The sequence below is a fragment of the Ahaetulla prasina genome, chromosome 2 (assembly GCF_028640845.1).
Source record: "Ahaetulla prasina isolate Xishuangbanna chromosome 2, ASM2864084v1, whole genome shotgun sequence".
Lineage (NCBI taxonomy): Eukaryota > Metazoa > Chordata > Lepidosauria > Squamata > Colubridae > Ahaetulla > Ahaetulla prasina.
The window spans coordinates 177,187,565-177,193,504 of NC_080540.1; positions in this window are offsets into that span (position 1 = coordinate 177,187,565).

The following is a 5,940-nucleotide window of genomic DNA, read 5'->3' on the forward strand; positions in this document are numbered from 1 at the left end:
CAGGTCCTTCCTAGAGGTGAGGCTTACACGAATCGAAGCGTGCAAGGTGACGAGGACTGTCTGCCTTTATTTGGGAGTAAACTCCATTCGACTTAAATGTACCCGCTGAATATGGGTAGCATGGAGTTACACAAAACCACCTCTTTTATCTTTTTGTTTTCTGCTGCAGCAGAGCCTGAAATGTACCCAAATGGATAAGCAGACTAAGTGAAAAATCGAGGCTTGATAAGGGCAGCCAAACCAGATAGTTTGTCAAGATAACAATTCAAATTAATTTTTCACATTTCTGATGAAGCCCAGATAAACACAATGTCACTCAAGGAACTTCTGTTATCCTATTCATTCAAGTATATTAAAGCACTTTTCTGTCCTTTATGTATGCTTGCTTGATTGCAAATTCCAGATCTGAGTCCAGATGGTAGGATTCCATATTCTTAGGAAATCTGTTTTACTTTAAGTCATTATTCAGATGTCCCTATACCATTCAGTGGAGCAGAATAGTTCTGAACAGTAGAACTGCATAAGTTCTGGAAGAAAATTTCAGGAAACATATATACCCATAAGGATCAATGAACTCAATTGATCTTTGGAACAGATTGCATTGAATTTTTTTTACTTAATTTATTTTGATAGAAAATACACTGATTTGCTCATTCTGATAGAATCATGGCAAGCCCAATATTAAGATTACCTTATCTGCCTTGAACAAATCTGATGACAGAATTTTTTCCCTGCAATTCCTTATAGTAGCCCTACTTAAGCAATTAAGCAGAAGCTGCTAGTTTAGGTAATAAATACTGATTGTTATTCATAGTTGTCCACTATTTGAAGAAAAAGATGCCATTTGGGTGTTCCCTGATAAATAGATTGTAAAAACTCCTTTGTTATGGTCCTATAATCCCTTAATTTGAGAGTTGGGGCAATTGAATGGACACAGCAGATATTTTTTCTTTGCACCCTAGTAAAGAAACATCTCTAGCTACTTAGGATTCAATCCTCAACTTCCGAGTGGGAGGTAAGCACTAGGCCCCCACACTGCTCTATAAACAGATGGTAACAATGCGTACTTACTTTAATACAAATGCAGATAGCCCTCGACTTACAACCACAATTGAGCCCAAAATTTATGTTGCTAAGTGAAACATTTGTTAAGTGATTTTTGCCTCATTTTACAACCTTTCTTTCCATAGTTAAGTGAATCACTGCAATTGTTCAATTAATAATACAAGGTTGTTAAGTGAAATCTGGTTTGCCCATTGCCTTTGCTTGTCAGATCGCAAAAGGTGATCACATGATTCAGAACAGTGCAACCATCATAAATATGAGTCAGTTGTCAAGCATCTGAATTTTGATCACGGGACCATGGGGATGCGGCAACGGTCTTTAAGTGTGAAAAATGACCCTAAGTCACTTTTTTCAGTGCCGTAACTTCGAACAGTTGGTAAGTGAACTGTTATAAGTTGAGTAGTATCTGTACTGATTCTGTGGAAAATATAATTATTATTAGGTTTGTACAGTACTTCTAAATCCAACTTGGTGGTTCCTGCCAAAGACTTTGAAATATGACTCCCATTTCAGTTTCACTGAACCAGCTCCTTGAATATCAATCTGGTAAGAATGGCTATCTGCTTTCTATATGTGGGTACTAACAGCATTTTCTCTCTGCTTGGTACAGGAGACATCTCTTATTTTTTAAAGTATACATTATCATAGTTAAAATATTTTCTAAGAGGAACTTACTGTTTTTCCCATAACATATGAGATTTGTCCCTAGCTAAGACTGTTAGCTAGGACAGTTGCTTAGCTGAAATATCTATCGTAGGATGTAAAACTCAGTTATGTGATAGCTTACTTTTTTATTAGTTCATGATTTCTTATCACACCAACCTTCCAGATGGCAATCTTTTATAATCCTAAACAGAATCAAGCAGTATTCAGGACAAGAAATAAAAAGAGTAAAACAAGTTACATTGTAGCAGAAATTTAAGATTTCTGGTGAAAATGAATTAGTCTTCCAAATAATATATAGAGTAAAATAGTGTGCCATCTTCAGTGACATGAGGACACATCCACATTTGACTTGGGTGAAACAAATGGTGGAAAAGCCAGGGTCCCCCCTCCCACAGGTTTTGGACCAGTTTTCAGTGGGGAAAGTCAGTTCTGGAAATTTATAATGTTCATCCAAAGAACCATACTTCTAGATACTACCATATAATATTGCTGTCTGTGATTAACATTTTGGATGAATAGCAAACTATAAGGATATCTGTTTATAACATGAGAAAAGAAAATATGATCTTCCCTATGGTAGCACTTGTGGGTGGGGGGCATGAAGTCCCAAACAATGAAAGTGAGTTGCAGTGATCTCAGGGACAGTTCTGAGAGTCTGGAGATGTTAAGGGAGGTGTTCCAGGTTCTTTACCTGGAAGTGTTTTAGGGGCAGCCTTTTTCTACTTACAAATCCTGGATTTCAACATTGGATGGATGAGTGAAAAGTGATACAATGCTGCCTCCTAGGAGTCAGTGGGGGTGTTTAATGATTTACAGGGGAATGGTCTTAGTGGTTATTGATTCAGTAGATGGGATATTATCACTGGCTTTTGTGATCAGGATGGCCTGTAATAAAAATGTTGCTTATATCTGTCCAGATTGTGGTAGGGAATATAGCCAAAAAGGCATATACAATGCAGAGGGAGTATGACAGATAAGGCCAGTATTCCTTTCTGCACAAGCAAGATCCTGATAGCTATCAGATCTTAGAAAAGTATATTGTCCAAGCAATGTTGATGAGTTTGATATGGAGTTTCTGATGTTCTGAAAATATATGAAGATGGCAAAAGAAGATCAGGTTTGATATGAACCAGAAGCTTGATACCTAAGTAGCCTGCTAGATTTTTGAGAAAGCCCTGTTTGAAAATAGCCGTGGATTTCTACTTTAGATGTGGAATCTCTCCCAGGCCTAGCTAATCATCTGTCATCTGATTCAGAACCTGAGAAGTGGTAGCAGGAGCAACTCCATTGGTATCAAGGTTTGCATTCCCACTACAAAATCTTGCATCTGAAATTCAGATATTACTAATGAATTGGCTGGCATACTTGAACTAGCTGCATTTTCTAAATCTTTTTCCTTATTTCCTGTTGGGTGCATCTGCAGGAGCATCTAAGTTCCACTTTGACATCCCTCTAGTTTTTCCAATCCATCTGCAGATAACTTATTTGACTCACATTACATGACTCACATTCCAGGAAAGCCACACAAGGCTAAATCTAGTCTCAGGTACTGTGTTGTTGCTACTTTCATTTGTGATATGTTCACTTCTCAAAATCAAGAAGGAACAAAACTAATTGCATGTGCATCACAGTGTTCAGGCAGTTAACTGCTTTTAGATCTGCTCCTAGAGGTCATGAGTGCAAAGCTTGTTTTTTCTTGAGCCTGTATCATGAAAACTTGACAAATGGGTAAGATTTTATTATAAGCTCCTTTCTTGGGTACACCAAGAAGCTGGATCATCAGATGAAGATTTCTATTCCAGAACTGGGAATTTCTGGCATTCAGAGCCTTTCAATATCATTCATTAAAATGATATTAATTGCCAAAATGATAGTTTGTTCTAAAAATAAATGAAAAAAATTGAATATCAAATAGAAAGGAAACAAAACAAATGCCAGAAAAATCTTAATACTTTTTAAGAAATACAATTAGCACTCTGAAATTGAGCTTAAGAGAAATGGAGGGCATTAGCCAGATCCTGTGCAACTCCTCAGGAGCTGCAATTCATCCTCCTGATTGACCCTCCAATTAGATCTCTCAAAGACTGCATGAAATTTTAGGCCTTTTTCAGAGAGCAAATGTATTAGGATAAGAATGGGAGCAGAACTCTGGAAAGCATACTGCTATCATTCCCATCCAAAAACTTCCCCTCAAGCTCTCAAAACAACTGAAATTTGTGGCAGTAAAATTCTGTCACTTTTGTCATTGAATTCTGGCAGTAGGGGTTGCTCCATGTGCATAATAATTATTAAGACAAAGCTGAAGAACTTTAATGATTTGCACTGAATTTCTGTAAAGGCAGCATAGGAAGAGGCTAACATTAAGAGAAAGGATAACATTTCAAATTTGATGATATTTTCCATGGTTTGGCATTTTGGAAGTGTAGAAAAGAAAGAACCAACATCTCAGAATCGTGCAGTCATAAGGTTACCTGAATTCCATTTTGGTTCTAATGAAAAATGTTCAGTATGATGTAATAGAGATGAGTTTGTATCATGTTCCCATAATGAAAAGTATGTCCTCCTTTATTAAATAAACGCAGTTGGTTTAATTTTGCATTAATTGTAGATAAGAGCCTTAATATATGAGGTGAAGACCACACAAACCTCCACTGGCAGTAATTCCTGGTCCCCACGCTCTGTATTGCCATTGGTAAATTTGACCCTAAAGAGGCTGGTGTACCGGGGTGAAATCTACTTACCTTCCTTACCAGTCCGGAAGTGCGCGCGCTGCCCACGTGCGCTCGCTTCACTCACATCAAATGCACATACAGGCCTTCTGCACATGCACAAAACTTGTGCATGCGCAGAAGCTAAAAAACACATTACTTCCTGGTTAAAACCAGGAAGTAATGACACCCGGGCAGGTGGGGAGAGCGTCGCATTGCTACCGGATCGCTGAACTACCGGCCATGATTGCTACCGGATCGTGCGATCCGGGATCATTTCACCCTTGTGGTGTACTAATTAGGATTAGCTACAGATAGAGAAATGGAGGAAAGTTACCCTGGCCTCTTTATTTTTTAATTTAACTCCATGTTTTTGAGATGAGAAAAGTCAGCTCTAATAATGGAGATACTGCTTCAGGGGCATTTCCAGTTATGTCTGCTCCTAACCTCCACCTCATTTTTGGGGTAGGGAAATGCTTAACAATAGGCTAACCCTTTGTGGTAGATTCACAACACATGGAGCCATATTTGACCAGATCAGCCAAAACCATGAATGGCCACAACTCTTTAATATTAACATTCTGTCTTAAGAGTCTCAACTATTGGTCAGATACTAATGATATCCACAGCCCAGCTACAGAATAACTTGGCATATTTTTTTTGAAGACATTGGGCCTTAGATTCCACTGACATGGTATAGCTAATCATATTTGTTCTATGATCTCTTACATTGTAATTATGTGATAAATAATTTCTAGTATCAGAAATATTGCCATAAAACAGATGTTGAAAAAATGCTTCCTGTAACATAAAATAAGCATTACCATGCTATTATTAAAAATTAAATTAAAAAAGGTACATGTCTAGCCTCCTGTTTATGTTGATATATAAAGTGTTTTATGCCATGTGATAGGGAACTAAAAAGTGATGAACATCTGTATTAATAAATAATATGAAACATTGTAGATGAAAAGAGAATTCTCCATTAAATCCAGATTAGTTTTATGAAACTCAAAAATCCTCTGCACTCTGAGATATTTTTTTTTTTTTTGGGGGGGGGGGATGTTAATTTTTTCAAAAGAAATATTTTTGCAGCAGTGAAACTTTGCTAGTCAACAAGAGGGCCACTTTTCAATCAACTCAAAAGCTAAAAGACATCCTCGGCCACAACAGAGAAAAAAATATTATATTTTAATGGCAGGGCAGAACATTTCTACCTTGGTAATAAAAGGCTCAAACAGATCTGTAACATTTTACATAGGTTTATAATCCAATTCTAGCACAGAATACAGTACTTACCAACATGAGATGCAACTAGATTACTGTGTAGAATGCATGCTGAGTGCTAAAACTGGGCCTGCATGTATTTTTAACATAAAAATATAAATTATTCTTTTATATGAATGCATATATATATGCAGTTTCCACAGTATTTTTCCCCAAAAGGAAGAGGAAAATGTTTGTTTTTAACAACAAAAGATAGAGACACTCATAAAGAAAG